An 18,937-nucleotide genomic window follows, 5' to 3' on the forward strand; every position below is an offset into this window, starting at 1 on the left:
GGACTAGTTCGGGAGCAATTCCGAACCTGTTCCAAATGTTTCGGACGAGTTCATCGTGTTCTGGAACAGTTCGGATGCTTCCAGAATGAACTGTTTAGATCTAGAACACTACATTTCGATGTAAATCAACAATACCTAAACATTTAAACTACTTTTCAGTTGGTCCTACCACAATGACATCTTTAATTTAAACTTCATAACGTTTTAAGTTCATTCCGGAGGTGTTCTACGAATTCCAAAATAGTTACAATTTAAGAATAGGCACCTTAAACAAACAAGGAAACTATGTAAAAAGAAAACGAAGAACATACCTACAAAATAACGAGGTCGTAGTGGTCGTCTTCAATGTCGGAGATGGGTGTCAGAGATCGGAGTTACGTGTCGAAGATTGGAGTTGCGTGTCGGAATCGAGTCGGAACGTCAAAATCGGAAAGTCGTTGCCTCAAATTATATTCTAGATTTTAAAATTCAAAATCTCGATCCGGAACATATACGGTTGATCCAAAATAAGCATTTTGGATCCAATGAAATGGGTCGGGCCGGAACCAACCCGAAAACCCGCAACCCGAATTGGATGAAAAGTGAGAACCGAAACCCAGACCAATTATACTAATACAGACTGGTTCGGTTCGGGTAATACGAATTCAGTTCGGTTATTAACCCGAAAGGACCACAAATAACCGAAATAAACATTCACACTATGTTTTTGAACCGAATAACTCGAATAAATCGAAATGACCCGAATAACCCGAATAAACCGAAATGACCCGAATAACCTAAATAAGGAAATTCTATATCTAGTTGAAGAAAAAAAATATTAATTTAATATTTTTTTTTCTTGAACTAAATATAAAATTTCCTTATTTGGGTTATTCGGGCATTTGGGTTTATTTGAGTTATTCGGGTCATTTCGGTTTATTTGGGTTATTCGGTTCAAGTGACTATTCACTTTCTGGGTCGGTCTTTTTGGCCCAATTAAATATTTATTCGGGTAACCCGGACCGAATAACCCAAAATCCGACTTGGGCAAAAATAGATACCCAAGAATCAACCCAAATAACTTATTCTGTCCTAATTCGGTTCGGTCCGGTCCGGGTTTCGGTTTCGGTTCGGGTATTCAGTCCAAACTCACATCCCTAGGTCGAGCCACCTGAAAAATAATATGAAATACGTTCCGCAACGACCCATTCCAGAATATGTGGTTATTTTGCCAAAAAAAGTAATATTTTTTAAAAACACCCGAAATAAGGGTTAGATTACTCAATTTCCTGAATACTAATATTGGACGTCTGTCAGCATATGCTTAAAATTCAAACTAATAATAGTAATAAAATAAATAGACTAAGGCATAAGGAAATTTTGAAGTAGCAGCTTCTAAATCATCATCAAGTGTAATTATTTATCCAAGAAGTGAATAAGAGAAATTTGAATAAAGGAGAAGATTAGTATACCAAGGGATTAAATTTTATCACACAAAAAAAAATATAACTAACAAAGAATTATACTTACTTTTTAAGTTTGCAAATGAAAACATATTATTAATTAATTCGAAATTAATTCTTGATCAATACTAATTAAATAATATTATTAATATATTAGAACTTTTAATATATTAATAAACCATAACTGTTATTTCTCTCATTTTAGTTTATCCAAATGCATGATGCCATGCAACCAAAATGGACCATGCCAAACCGGGTCAAGTACATACCAAAAATAGTTATGGACTTAGACACCTTATCCAACAATCTCCCACTTGGATAAGTCTAATAACTATAATTGGAAGTATGACTTCAGGAACCGATCAGCAATCGTAGTTCTTTCAAGGTCTCTTGGAACTAAGATGATGATGATACGCCATTTAAGATAAGTGATCATATAATCCTCTGTTCTAGATATCAGCGGAAAAAATACACGGAACAATGTCTTACTTATTCTCCAGCAGTTTGTTTCTTGATTTTCAATTTGTTTGATAAAGAACTTAATCGAACACATCAATTTAGTTCTGACCGGGCCCGGTACATAGGTCAAAACAAAATCATCGAGGGCCCCAGATATCGCTTCTAATCAAAGAAGGAACAGATAAATTTCGACTTATATGCTTGTTCTACTACTTGTTGAATCACACACAAAAGCACATTTTATAACATCGAGTTACCAATGCGTTTTCGTACGATCAATGCATAACCAACTCGTAGGCAACAAGTCATGTCTCTAGGTTTGAAGACTTATATGATATTACCGTCTCACGATCACGCGAGATAAATTCCATGAACTAATACCAGTGAGCGTGGGTTGAATCCAATACTCAGAACTTATAAGCACTCATGAGTGTTGTAGCTATATCCAACATCTTAGACCTCTACAAGCCAACCCATGACAATCTTAATTCATACCTACTTCCAACATATGACCGAATGTGGAGAATTTGAATAATATGTAATACATAACATAAATATTCTGGAAGTTAAAACATGCGAAATAAATAATAGTAAACGATTGACAAAAGATAGCAACACTTTACTCATAAATAAACACAAATTTTATTCATCATCAAATGTCAATTACACTTTACAAATTTCTAAGCTATCTAACTACTAAAACTAATATCATCCTTCAGCCCTATACGCCTCGCATGCTGGAGATGCTTAACCCTACCCAGTCCCTTCGTGAGGGGATCTGCTGGTTTCTCATCCGATGATACCCTCTTTGCCACGAGGAGTCCTTCTTCTGTTCGATGTCTGATGAAATGGTATTTTCTGTTGATGTGTCTGGATCTCCCATGATCCCTTGGTTCTTTCGCTAAGGCAACTGCACTTTCACTATCATAGAAAATTTCCATAGGCTCCTTTATAGCTAGTACAACTCCAAGGTCTCCAATGAAGTTCTTCAACCCTATTGCCTCCTTTGCTGCCTCGCTTGCCGCTATATACTCTGATTCGCAAGTTGAATCAGCCACTGTCTCCTGCTTGGAACTTTTCTAAGCAATTGCCCCTCCGTTTAAGGTAAAGAACCAGCCTGACTAAGATCGGAAATTATCCCTATCATTCTAGAATCTAGCATCACTATACCCTACAACTCTCAAGTCATCACTCCCACCGAGGTTGAGGACCCAGTCCTTAGTCCTCCGCAGGTACTTGAGGATATTCTTTACCGCAGTCTAGTGAGCCTTGCCAGGATTCCCATGATATCTGCTGACCATGCTCAAAGAAAAGGCTACACCAGGACGAGTACAAGTTATAGCATACATGATCGAGCCTACAGCAGAAGCACAAGGTACTCGACTCATTTATGCTATATCAGCCTCGGTACTCGGGCTTTGAGTCTTACTCAATCTGGCGTTACTCTGGATGGGTAACTCTCCTTTCTTGGAATCTTGCATGTTGAACCTCTTCGGCACCTTATCCAAGTAGGTACTCTGACTAAGTCCTATTAGTCTTTTACTCCGGTCTCTTAGAATCCTTATCCTTAGAATATAGACAGCTTCTCCTAGGTCTTTCATAGTAAAACACTTCCCAAGCCAGGACTTAACTTCCTGTAGAGTTGGGATATCATTTCCTATGAGTAGTATGTCATCCACATACAGTACCAAAAAACTATCTATACTCCCATTAGCCTTGACATATACAGAAGATTCATCTTCACTCCTCGAAAAGCCAAACTCTTTGACTTTCTCATCGAAACAAAGATTCCATCTACGAGGTGCTTGTTTCAATCCATAGATGGATTTCTCAAGCTTACACACTCTATTAGGGTATTCTGTACTGACAAAACCCTCTGAATGACACATGTAAACATCTTCAGCCAAACTTCCATTAAGGAAGGCGGTTTTGACATCCATTTGCCATATTTCATAATCATGAAATGCAGCAATGGCTAACAGGACCCTAATGGACTTAATCTTTGCTACTGGTGAAAAGGTCTCATCATAATCAACTCTTGGAGTGTGAGAAAAGCCCTTTGCAACCAGTCGTGCCTTATAAGTGTGTACATTACCTTCCATGTCGGTCTTCTTTTTGAAGATCCATTTGCACCCAATTGTCTTACGACCTGGTACATTGTCAACCAAGTTCCAAACTTGATTGTCATACATGGACTGTATCTCGCTGTCCATTGCCTCTTTCCATTTAGCAGACTCAGGGCCAGCCATGACTTCTGTATAGTTGTTAGGTTCATCCAAACTTACTAGTGTCTCATCACTAATAAGCGTCTCACCTTCCGCGGTAATATGGAAACCATAGTAGTGCTCAGGTGCATTCCTAACTCTCGTGGAACGCCTCAGAGGTACAGACTCTTCTGTCGGATCAACAGGAGTTTCCTCATCAGGTTGACTGCTAGGGTTTGAAGTTCCTTCACCACTCGACTCTTGAATTTCTTCGAGGTTGATTTGCCTCCCACTATTTCCTTGGCTTATGAACTCTCTCTCGAAAGACACCCCTCCTTGATACAAAGACCACATTCTCACTGGGTCTATAGAAGAGGTAACCAAAGGATTTTTGTGGGTAGCCGATGAAAATACACCTCTCACTTCGAGGTTCGAGTCTATCGTGAGTCTCACGCCTCACTAAAGCCTTGCAACCCCAAATCTTGATGTGGTCTATATTAGGAACTTTTCCAGTCTACATCTCATGAGGATTTTTGGCAACTTTCTTTGTAGGGACTAGATTAAGGATATGGGCGGCGGTCTCTAAGGCATACCCCCAAAATGAGATTGTTAGCGAAGCTCGACTCATCATGGAACGAACCATATCCAACAAGGTTCGATTATGCCTCTCAGCCACACCATTCAACTGTGGTGTTCTGGTAGGTGTCGATTGTGAGACAATCCCACATTCCTTAAGATAGTCGAGGAACTGTGTACTAAGATACTCACCACCATGATTGGATCGAAGCATCTTAATGTTCATGCCCAATTGATTCTCGACTTCTTGTTTAAACTCTTTAAACCTTTCAAAAGTCTCTGACTTATGCTTGATTAAGTAGACATATCTATATCTACTATAATCATATGTAAAAGTCACATAATAACGATTAGCATCCCTTATGGCAGTTTTGAAGGGTCTACACACATCTGTGTGCACTAGATCCAACAAACCTTCACCCCTTGCACAAGAACCAGTAAAGGGTGACCTTGTCATTTTTTCAAGTAAGCATGATTCACAACTATCATCTGACTTTAGGTCAAATGACTCCAAGACTCCATCTTTTTGGAGTTGGCCTATGCGTTTCTTGCTTACATGTCCAAGACGACAATGCCATAATGATGCTTTATCCAAGTTATTAATATTCGAACAATTAATACACAACACATTATTTCTTAGGTTATCTACAATAGACACAGCTTCATACACACCATCACAAGGTAATGCTTTAAAATAAAGAACATTATTAAATAAAGCATTTATTCCACCAACTTTATTATCAAAAGAAAAGGTAAACCCTTCTTTGTACAAAGCATGAAAGGAAATAATATTTCTTTCCATTGCAGGCAAGTAACAACATTTATTCAAATATAATGTAAACCCACTACTTAGCAACAAAGAATAAACTCCAATCTTGGTAACAGGTGAAGCTTTCCTATTCCCCATGATCAAGTTTATCTTTCCATGCTCCACATTCTCACTTCTTCTTAGTCCCTGCAAATCAGAACATATGTGAATTCCACATCCTATATCAGGACCCAAGAGTTAGAATAAGGTGAGTTATTAGACAATATTGTGTAAATACCTGCGGGGGTGGGTTTCACTTTCCCATCCTTTATGTCTTGCTGGTACTTTGGGCAGTTCCGCTTCCAATGCGACTTTTCATGGCAATAGAAGCATTCATCCTCTTTTGGGTCAGAAGAAGGAGTGACGTAACCTTTCTTGGTTCCACTTGAAGAGGAGCCATCAAGGGTCTTACCCTTGGTACCCTTCGAAGGGCTCTTCCTCTTTTTCCCTCTACCTTTCCCAATTGCCAGGACAGGGGCGGAGTTTGGAGTAGGAGTAGAAGTGGTAAAAAACCGACTTACCTTTAAGACCCGTTTCCTCGGTCTTTAGGAGTCCTAGAAGCTTGTTGAGGGTAACTTCCTCCTTGTTCATGTGGTATGTCATGCGGAATTGATCGTAACATGATGGTAAGGAGTGCAAAATGATATCTATTGCTAACTCCTCGGGGAAGTTCACATTTAGCTTCAGCAAACAGTCCACATACCTTTGCATTTTCTGCATGTGGCCCGTGATGGGTTCACCATCCTTCATTCGGGTTGTTATCATGGAGGAGATGATTTCATATCGCTCTTGACGAGCACTCTGATGGTAGTGGTCCATCAAATCCTGGTGCATCTCAAAATGATAGTAGTCCTCATAGGACTTTTGGAGCTCGGCTGTCATAGTGGCCAACATGATGCATTCCACTTTGGTAGCATCCCTTTCATGTGCCTCATATTCAGCGATGATGTGTTGAAATACTACACCTACTAGTTTTACCTACTATCTAACTAGCTATTCGACTAAAGGCAGTGTACCTTTTCGCAAATAGTATAGCACAAACAGTCGGGTATCGAACTCAGGGAATGGATTTAATTAATTAACCTAATTACTAAAATTTAACTTAAAACAAGAAAAAGTTAAAATGGTTTTTTATCTGATTTTATAAGTTCAGACAAACTTTAACAATTAACTAATAGTTTTAATCAATATTCTAAAAATACTTTCGTTTAGTTCGAATCCACTTCTCCTCTATGGTTAGTTACTAATTATGAGTTATTAAAGTTGGTCACCAATTATTATTATATTAGTAATTCAAGTCCAAATTTACTAATCTTTTTACCAATTCATGAACTACCTTGTATGGTCATACATAAACAAAACACAAAATTAGTTCTTAATTATAGATGGGCTATGTAAGATTTATCTAAGAAAACACAATTATGGTCATAATTTATGCTCTCTAGCACAACTAAATTAGTTACTTTTATCACTTATCAAAGATTTGGTCGATCCTAGCTCTAGCAATTTAATAGTCACTAAACTATTAGGTAACAAGTTCATGTAATTTAATGGTCACTAAGCTACACAGAACCTGAATTAAAGCAACAAAGTCACAAAATTTAACATGCTAGGTAATGATAATCAAACACATGCACAAAACCAACTTATAAAATCCATAAATTAATAAACTAAGCCATAGATTCAAAGTTTCATCTAGCTAAACGAAAGTCTACTAATTTAGCTACTCATATATGAAAGTAAACACACAAGTTCATAATAAATTGACATGATTAAACTAATGCAAGCCGAATGTAGCGTTTTAATCTTCAACTTCTTGATCTTCAAACAATCCCTCCTTTCAAAAGGTGTTTTTCGCACTTTTCTGACCTCTAAACTCGATTATAACTCCAGGAAATCAGATCCAACCTCCCCAAAGTCGATATGCTAATGGATATTTATATTTACCAAAAATCACATCTCACGTCGTGAGAATTAAGGTCTCACGTTGTGATCTCAGTAGAATTCGTGTTCTGCAAGGAAACTGCATTCCGCGTAGCTATCTTCTAGAAGAATCAATCTCACGTCGTGAGATTATAATCCTCATGTCGTGAGAACTGGGAATTAGGATTTGGTTCAAAAACGAAAGTCGTCCGAAATTTTGTCTAATTTTCATATCATTTTGAATCTCGTCAATCGGAGTTACGAGTCACGAGATATGGTCAAAATACCGACGAGGGGTCAAGCTGTCTAACAACATCCTTTTTGTATCTTTTTCAGCTCCAGTCCTCCAAGTATCCAGCTTTTGTCGGTTTCAATCATTTTCTTCAAAAATGTCCACTTTTGGCTGCAAAAATATAATTTAAACATTATAAGTACCAAATATCTTTGCAATTAACTAAATTATAGCTTAAAATGTATTAAAATATTGCCTAGATATGTGTATAAATATGACACTATCAAGTGACCTCCTCAGGAGAAGCAGACGGCTCGGGTACCTTAAGCTCCTTATCGATGACATATTCTTTGTCCTTATACCAAGTGACTATCCTGATGTTCTTTATCCAATCCATAAATTTGGATCCATCAAAGATGACACTCCCACAAAGGTTCATGAGAGAGAAGGAGTCGGTAGGGTTTGAGCCAGAAGCAGCATTGTTGGTTGACATATGAAAAGAAGAAAACAAGTTTAGTTTAGATAAAATGATAGTCCTTAATAAAACACCCAAATGTAATATTAAGGCTAGGATCCAATCACAATATATCATAACCTAGAAGAGGGATGTCGTAATCTAAGCTATAACATATTTGAAAGGTAGGTGAATGACGATTCACCAATTTCCACCATGAAATACGAAATATAAATTATTAGGTTTTAATTGGTTTTTAGAAACTCCTAGATTTTTTTGAGATTCATTGAACTTTTCAATGGCATGTTTCAATCTCGAGTGTGCCCTTCATGTTTTGTGACTGGGATGTCGAGGATCACAAAACAAGGTGTGAAGTAACCATGCAAATTACTTGGTACCCTTAATATTTTTCACTTAATCGATGTACCGGTTAGCCACACGTGCTCCACCGACCTATGAAAAACCTTAAGTCACCCTTTGCCTACCTTGTTAAGTCAAAGTTAGTGTGCCGGTTAACCACACACGCTCCACTAACAACTTAATCAAAGTGCAAAGTGTAATTTCATAGGTTAGCACCTTATTCACATTTCCCTAAAGTAACTAAGATTGGGAATTTAGAAAAGCATTTAGTTACTTTATAATAATCATTATACTTTTAATGAGAATTTTTAAGTCATTGTCCTACCCGTTCGTCTAACGACCCTCCACCAATCAAGGAAACGGTGGGTGAGAGTAGACACCCATTAAGCTGCCATTTTATAGGCAACAACCTTATACCCCCCCTTATAGATCGGCTTCGTGAATGAGGCCTACTAACGGTAAAACGACTTGATCTTATACACACACACACACACACACACACATATATATATATATATATATATATATATATATATTATTAACTTATAATATTATAAAGTATAAGGGTTGAATTTTAACTTTTAAAATTCTAGGGGTTGGAACTAAAGTTTACTAGATGACTTTACATGTTCCAAAACTTGAGGGCAAGTTTTGTAACTTTACAAAACTTTTCATTCATAACTTACGAGTTATTGTTTATTAAAAATGAAGACTCTTCATTTTTGTAACTTATGTGTTCTTTTAATTGATTTATTACAAAGTGACTTTTGGTTATCCATAACTTGAGGACAAGTTAAGGACTCCATTAAAACACATCATAATCATGCATTAAATACCAATCAATAGCACATAATTCCTATGATCTTGCAAGAACTCATAAAAACATGAATATTCATATCAAAATTTCAAGAACATATGAACACATATATACATGGAATTTTGATATTAGCCATTGTAAATGGATTAGAACAACCATTACACCATCTAAAACAAGTTTTAAAACACCAAAAAAGTTTAGGGTAATATTTCTAGTCCATTTCCAGTAGCAAAAATTGAAAATTTGCACTCTGCCTGGCCAACTCGTCGAGTGCATGAACTGACTCGCCGAGTTGGTTGCAGATACGCTTGGACTCGTCGAGTCCCCTGTGCAGACAGCAAGAATTTCGACTTTTTCAGCTATTTTTCAGTTATTTTGCATCAAGTATCAAAGAATTTCGACTTAGACACCTTATCCAACATAGATTACACGAATGCTCCCTGTGGCTTGGGGTAATTTGCATGTTTAGCCCCAAACTCGAAAGGTCCCAACAGTTTGTTTTTGTTGTGTGCTTGGTCCATGTCTTGTCTAAAAATACTATTTTACCCTTAATTTTTTTTTTAATTTATTTAAATAAAATGGGGTAGGTAAGATAAGATAATGTGAGGTGGAAGTCGGATTGGGGGTGTGTTTATTTAAATAAATTAAAAAATCAAGGACAAAGTAGTCTTTTTAGGTAAGACATGGACCAAGCACACAATAATAACAAATTGTAGTGACCTTCCGAGTTAAAGAATAAGTTGGGGACCAAACTTGCAAATTACCCCAAACCATAGGGACCATTCGTGTAATTCACTCTTAATATAATTAATCTCATTTATGGACTATCAACACATATACCTATGTGTCTCTAAGAAGAGAGTTGGGTTTATTAGGTTTATTAGGCACAAAATGTGTAAGAGAGGTGCTTGAACTGTTTTTGCGCCCATGAAAACTAAAAAATGGACAAATCGAGAGACAAATACTTTAATTATTTTTTTCAATTTAAGAATATATATATATATATATATATATATATATATATATATATATACACACACACACACACTAAGTACGTTAGTGGCCCGTGTTCAGAACGACCCACCCCTGATAAATTTTGGTAATTGGTAATTTGGGTTTTTTTTCACAAATTTTTTGGAAGTATGATGCCATAACTGTGAAAAATAATTTAGATATTTTAAAAACCTAACCAAATTGGAAACATCTCCAAAGAAAGTTGTAACGCCCCATTTTCACAACCAAAAATTTTCATTTTATTTGAGTAAAACTTCCCATTTATAAATCCATTATTAAGAAAATCGTTTATTATCAATTACATTTATTGAAAATCAGAGTAATATAAGAAACATGGAATCCTCAATGTTATTGATGAGTGTGTACAGTCCCACCTTCGCCTTCCAACGATCATCGATAAAACCTAAAAGACATAAACAACTCGGTAAGGACAATGCTTACTGAGTTTCCTCGAAAATACCACACACAGCCAAACGGATATACATAATGCATGTTGGGTCCACAACCTCCCGGATAGATTTCCCTACATATAATATATTGGGTCCATACCTCCTGGTTGGATTACCCTACATATAGTATACTGGGTCTACAACCTTCTGGGTAGATTACCCTAGCCCACAACCTTCTGGTTGGATTGCCCAGGCCCACAACCTCTCGGTTGGATTCCACGGGTTTGTTAGCTTACAACACAAAGCAGTACAGCCTCAACCCTACCATCCCATGTCGACATATAAACAATCAAGGATCAAGTAGGCACATAATACAGGCAAACATCAATCATACAGCTCACTACCGCCTACTAGTCCTCTGACAGCACATTGTCCCGCTACCAGCTAACCTCCATGAAATGCGTAACCATAAGTAACCTGAGGTGAGATGGCCACCTGAACAAATGATCCTACTCTAGAGCCACAACCAAACAAGGAACATGCAAGAAAGCCAAGATCAAGAGTTCTCAGGCTATCGTACATGACTACATACATCCTTTAGGGAACTCTACCAGATAATAACCGGTGTACCACTACTACGACATCCTATCATGTAAGGATATAAACACATGTCTAAAAGATCACTATAGCACAACAACATCCTATATACCAGGATATAGATCTAACAGATCACCACATCATAACTTCCTAGATACAAGGATACATAACTTAGTGGTCCGACATTGGTGCCTTCTACCCACATGTACAGTGAGGAAAACTCACTTAAATCAAAGAACTCAGAAACACTACAATATGACCCCTTTAGAGCACTGCTTGCACCCACGAACCTACTAACACCAGAACCAGATAGAATCTTAATTAATAGCCCAAAATCCTGAAGTTTGACCAAAAGTCAAACTTAGTCAAAAGTCTACAGTCACAATGTTTCAAGATCTAAACTTTATACACTAAAGTGACTGAAATCTCATAACAACCCAAAACTAGCTAGATCTAACAAATGCATCATCAAGATTCAAGCTTTATACCTCCAAAAGAAAGATCAAGGTGAACAAGGTCTGGATCTATAAGCCCCAATGCAACCCACACTTCTCCATGAGATCCTTCTTCTCCAAGGTGCACCAAGAACACTACAAATCACTCAAAAACTCCTTCTTTAGCTCACAAGGATCAAACTAGGGTTAGGGTTTCAAGGGAGGACGTCGAAGGGATGGAGTCTGAGAATGGAAAGGGTTTGGGGAAGTTAAGGAGCTTAGATAGGGCTTAAAACCCTGAAATTAGGGTTTGGGTTCTAATCGTGTATGCCCAACGTACTCTTGATACACCCAACATACCAGATTGAATGTCGCATTCAGCCATGCCTAATATACCCATCGTAATCCCTGTACACCCAACGTACTAGGTTAAACCCAAAACCTTCATAACTTCTGACGGTCGTAACTTCTTCATTCGAACTCCGATTTCGACGATCTTTACATCCACGGAAAGGTATTGAAGAGCCCTACAATATTATCTAAATATATTGAACTAAAAACTTCTAGAATAAGAATCCATATTTCATGTAAGAACCCAAACTATGACTTTGCCTTTCTATCATTTTGCCCAATACATAGTTCGAGGGTTAAATCTCTTAACCATCATTACCTCCTTCCACAAGGACTAAACTTTGCCTTATTAAGGTCCAAATCCTTTACATAATCGACTTCTGGCCCACGGCCCTGAAATAAGAAATGACAGGAACACGATGTTACAATTCTACCCCACTTAAAATAAATTTTGTCCTCGAAATCAGTTCTCACTTCCATTTCCCGATGTAACCCCTTGAGGGACATTTGAAACTGAACCCACGATCTGATTCATCTTCATTGTAGCATCTTTAGCATTCGACCATCCTTTGACAATTCTGCCAACCTATAAATTCTGCCAATACCACGTGGCCTTAATAAATGTCTCTACATAACCTCCTTAAATCATAACGGAAAGAACCTCTTCCTTACTCGGGACCTGTTGCAACCCTCACATCAACCAAACTAACTAAAAATCTGTAGATTTGATCGGCCCAAAACCTTCTTGGCCAAACGTGGGCATGTTAATCCCGCACATAAGTGCACTATCGCGACGAAAACTATATGGTCACATACTAAACTCAACCACACTCCTTCTTGACTCTGACAGTCCTGCTTAGCTATCTAATGGCAATACTCGGGCTTACCCCCGACCTATTAACCGATAACAAAACTCGAGCTTACCCCCGATCCATTAACCAATGATAACACTTGGGCTTACCCCCGATCCACTAACCGATAACAACACTCAGGCTTACCCCCGATCCACCAACCAATAATAGTACTTGGGTTACCCCCGATCCACTAACCGATAACAATACTCGAGCTTACCCCCGATTCACTACCGATAACAACACTCGGGCTTACCCACGATTCATAACAACACTCAGGCTTACCCCCGATCCACTAACCGATAACAACACTCGGGCTTACCCCCGATCCACTAACCGATAACAACACTCAGGTTCAACAAGACTTAACTAACCTTACCAAGTCTTAGGGATGTGAATCAGACTTCCAAGTCCCAATCAAACAAGAACAAACAATGAAGCCCTCATCACATCCTTCGAATTGGGCCCCTAACACCCTAGAGTCTAAAGCATAAGCACACCCTACATACTTCTATAGCAAATAAAAACTAATATGACTCGATAGAAAATCCCACAGCTGACCGATAACCGATAAACCTGAAAGACAAAAAACTAGGTAAGCACAAAGCTTAGTGAGTTTCCTCCAAAATACCACACACAACCAAACAGATATACATAATGCATGTTAGGTCCACAACCTCCCGGTTAGATTGCCCTACATATAGCATATTGGGTCCACAGCCTCCCGGTTTGATTACCCTACATATAGCATACTGGGTCCACAACCTCCAGGTCGGATTACCTTAGCCCAACCTCCTAGTTGGATTACCCTAGCCCAAAACCTAGTGGGCGGATTTCCATGGGTTTGTTGGCTTACAACACAAAGTAGTATAGCTTCAACCCCACCATCGCATGTCAATATATAAACAATCAAGGATCAAGTAGGCACATAATACAGGCAAACATCAATCATACATCTCACTACTGCCTACTAGTCCTCTCACAACACACTGCCCCACTACCAGCTAACCTTCATGAAATACGTAACCATAAGTAACCAAAGGTGAGATAGCCACCTGAACAGATGATATTACACTAGAGCCACAACCAAACGAGGAACATGCAAGAAAGCTTAGATCAAGAGTTCTCGATTTATCCTACATGACTACATACAGCCCCTAGGGCACTCTACTAGATGATAACCGGTGTACCACTACTATGAAATCCTATCATGAAAGGATATAAACACATGTCTAGCAGATCACTATAACACAACAACATCCTATATACCAGGATACAGATCTAACAGATCACCACAACATAATAGCATCCTACATACCAGGGTACATAACTTAGTGGGCCGAAATTGGTGCATTCGACCCACATGTACAGTGAGGAAAACTCACCTGAATCAAAGAACTCAGAAATATTGTGATACGATCCCTTTAGAGCACTGCTTTCACCCATGAACCTACTAACACCAGAACCAGATAGAGTCTTAATCAATAGCCCAAAATCCTCAAGTTTGACCAAAAGTCAAACTTGGTCAAAAGTCAACGGTCAATGGAGCTTAACAAAGGTCAAAGTCCATGGCAATTGAGTATGCCTATCGCACTCCTCGTATGCCCAACATACGCGGCTTGATTAAGTACTTTATCACTTAATACCTTTTGTCTAAAGCTCAAATCTAGACTCAAAATATCAACTTAAGTCATAAAGTTTCCACCTTTATGACTTACCATGACTTGAAAAGGTCCAAAAGCCAAAACCCTAACTCATTAATCCAATAAGACATCATAACTCTTTCATGGAAGGGATAGAAGGACCGATATCACATTTTTATGGTTCCTAATAGCTCCATAATGGATAAAGTTTCCAACTTTATCCATTAGAATGGTCACAACAACCTAGATCTAGACTTTAAGTATCAAAATGACCAAAAGTTCATCTTTTTTTTTCAACTTAATTCATTAAGTCCAAGTCTCCAACCTTCAGATCTGAATCAATATGATGTTTAGATGGATAAAGTTTCCAACATTATCCATAACAACAAGGTCACAAACTTTCAAGATCTAAAATTTATGCACTAAAGTGACCAAAAACTCATAACACCCCAAAAATAGCTAGATCTAACAAATACATCATCAAGATTCAAACTTTATACCTCTAAACAGAAAGATCAATGTGAACAAGGCATGGATCTACAAGCTACAATGCAACCAACACTTCTCCAATGAATTCCTTCTTTTCCAAGGTGCAACAAGAACACTCCAAATCACACAAAAAAAATCATTCTTTAGCTCACAAGGCTCAAAATAGGGTTAATGTGAACAAGGCATGGATCTACAAGCTACAATGCAACCAACACTTCTCCGATGAGCTCCTTCTTTTCCAAGGTGCAACAAGAACACTCCAAATCACACAAAAAATCATTCTTTAGCTCACAAGGCTCAAAATAGGGTTAGAGTTTCAAGGGAAGACGTTGAAGGGATGGAGGCTGAGAATGGAAAGGGTTTGGGGAAGTTAAGGAGCTTAAATAAGGCTCAAAACCCCGAAATTAGGGTTTGAGTTTTGATCACGTACGCCCACCATACTCCTGGTATGTCCAGCGTACCAGATTGAATGTCACGCTCAGCCATGCCTAGTATACCCAAGGTACTCCTTATACGCCCATCATACTAGGCTAAACCCAAAACCTTCCTAACTTTTAACGGTCATAACTTCTTTGTTCTAACTCCGATTTCGACGATCTTTATATCCACGAAAAGGTATTGAAGAGCCCCACAGTATTATCTAAATATCTTGGACTAAAACCTTCTCGAACAAGAATCTATATTTCATGCAAGAACCCATTCTATGACTTTTCCCTTTCTATCCTTCGGCCCAATACACAGTTCAAGGGTTAAATCTCTTAACCATCATTACCTCCTTCCACAAGGACTAAACTTTACTTTCTTAAGGTCCAAAGCCTTTACACAGTCGACTTCCAGGCCAGACCCCTGAAATAAGAAATGACAGGAACAAAATAGGATGTTACAAAAGCCGAACCAAATTGGACCACATCAACACCTGCTACACATAGCCACTTTGAACCCATAATCCTAATTGATAGGAATTTACATAGTTTTTTAGTTTTCCCGATAGGTTGAACCTTTCCAGTATTATCTCTTATAGATGTGAATCTATACAACCTTCGAGAAGTGAAATCTTCTTTATGAAATGATATTTACTTTGACAATACATTAACAAATTCATACAGTAATGTCGTTATAATGTTATTGAAAAGTGTTAAAACTAAATAATCACTTGGGAAAAGAGTGAAAAAGACATTAACGCCCTCAACTAAAAAAAGAAAAATAATACATTTTAACGCACATTTGACGTCTAATAAGGAAACTATATCATTTTGACATTTTCTGTCATGTGCACTTTGGGTTCACCTTTACGCTGAGTTCCCTGCATTTATATATCAATTAGAACCTTAACATACACTGAGCAAACACAAGCTAATACCTTCTTATGCAGCCAAATATGTAACCTAGAAACCTTATGATAAATGCAAGTAATAAAGCCTGCTATCATTTTTTAATAAATACCAGATCAAGAATGGCCTAAACTACATGGCTTAATTAACTACAAAAATGATCAACAATTAACAATCATAGATGACTTGGATACCTCTGGTTGTCATTTTGAAATTATTTCTAAATTGTATATGGATGAGTCTTCAAATCGATCATAATATCTAAAGTTATTTTGGCATAAAAAAAAATATATATATATATATATATATATATATATATATATATATATATATATATATATATATATATACTAGTTTATAACCTGTGGGAACCACGGTTACAAAATTAAAATTGATATATAAATCAGAAAATTAAGAAAAATAAGTTGTTAAAATAAACATATAGTATTAAAAAATAAGGAATTATAAAAGAAAATTTAACAATAATAATAAAACATGTTACGATAAATAATATTTTACAAACAATTTACAAATTTCTAAAAACTTCTTTACAAACACAACATTATAAGTTTTATTTGTAAATCTATCATCCTTATCTAAAATTAACAATTTTAATCATTCTCTACTTTGAACTCTAGATAGGACAACATATAATTGATCATGTGTAAAAACCAGATCTTTCAAAAACAAACCAACCTTAGATAAGGATTGTCCTTGGATCTTGTCAAATGTCATTGTAAAACAAAAGGTATTGAAATCGTTTCAGGTGTTATACGTTGGTTATATGGAAGGTATTCAATACATATCAAAATTAGATTATCATTACCGTATTTTAGATTTTTGAATGATAAATTATGTTGATTGGGTCAATGATGTTTATTAATTTTGATATATCTTTAATTTGAAATTTTGCTAATTTTCAGGAATTTCAGGGATTTGATATGCATACACATGGTAAATAAGCAGGAAAATATGTTTTTGAACTTATGAAGTTTTTTTTCATACGACGAAAGAAAAATTCTTGTAATTAAAAAACTTATAAATTCGTAAAAAAAATAGAGCATGAATATTTTAACACATATGTGGGCCTAATATATCTCTCGTGACGTTGAAAAATTTCAAAATGTATTAATATTAATATTTCTTGACTTTTTTGAAAATGTAAACATAATAAGTGTAACAAAATTGGGTAAATATCCCTTAAACGGGGGATAGGTGCCGTGGGGAATATTGACATATTTTGTTGTCATATAAGAATTTATGAGTATTTGTAAGTATGAGTTATAAAATAAAATAAAATTCAAATTGAAGAACCAAAACAATGACATGTGGCGTGTTATTGATTTAATAGTTTGACACATGGCAGAATGAGATTAATCATATTCATTTATTATATAGGGATATATATATATATATATATATATATATATATATATATATATATATATATATATATACACACACACACACACACACACACTAGGTTACAAACCGTGGAAACCACGAGTAAAAATTTATAAAATTTTATTGAAAATCTAAATAAGTTAGTTGTTAAGAACTATCGCAACCAATAAACGTAAACCTATTAAAAACTTATATCTTTATGAGACAAATCAATGTGGCTTTTCACTTCGATAATTATTACCAATTATAAGAAATTTCATAAAAGTTGTTATTAAAAAAACTATAATACAATCTTATGGATTTATCGACCAAAAGCTTAGTGTAACCCTAACCGGTGGACGGGTTGCCCGATAAAAGTTGCATACTTTTTATCTATATTTTTTGCATCTAGACATTACTATTTAAAAACAATTTTTGATAGTTGAACATAAATACCTATAATAACAACATACTTTGACATAAAAAAACAATATTGATAATGTTAAATCGTAATGACTAATCAAAATATTTTACTTCTCCTTGTTCCCACCCAACACATGCCAATTGTACATCACATTCAAGAATCAAACAAAACTAAAACAAATGAAATAAAACATAAAAAAACCACCTACCTAAATCCATCATATTCTTGCCACAAGAGACATCACTGCTAGTCTACTACCATTGCCAAAGAGTGTTCATAATGATTTGGGAAAAAATGATGAAACCTCTCATGAAATTTTCAAAATACAATGTCTTATAATTAGGAAAAGGTAGAAGGTATAATGATGTAATAGGATGAAGTAAAAATAGAATGCTATGACAAACATATTAACAGAAGTATTTACTATTTTTTAAATTGAAAACTTTAAATTAACATTACAATAGATATATGCACACTCACAACTACACCTTCTCAACCAATACTAATCAATAAAGATAAAACCTTACGTTCCTGCCATCTTCAATCGACCAATCTTCTCAAGAAGTGCCATGAGACTTTCGTAATGATAATCAGATCCACTTATAAAAGGGTAATCAAGAATAAATGTTAAACATCATGCATGGTTTCATGAGTCTAATTTGGTAGACGTGCATCAAATAATTAAAGTGAGTGTTTTTTTTTAATTCTTGCTATTCATAGTATCATAGCAATCAACTAAAATCATTGTTGGACTCT

This window comes from Lactuca sativa, chromosome 1 (genome assembly GCF_002870075.4).
Source record: "Lactuca sativa cultivar Salinas chromosome 1, Lsat_Salinas_v11, whole genome shotgun sequence".
Taxonomy (NCBI): Eukaryota; Viridiplantae; Streptophyta; class Magnoliopsida; order Asterales; family Asteraceae; genus Lactuca; species Lactuca sativa.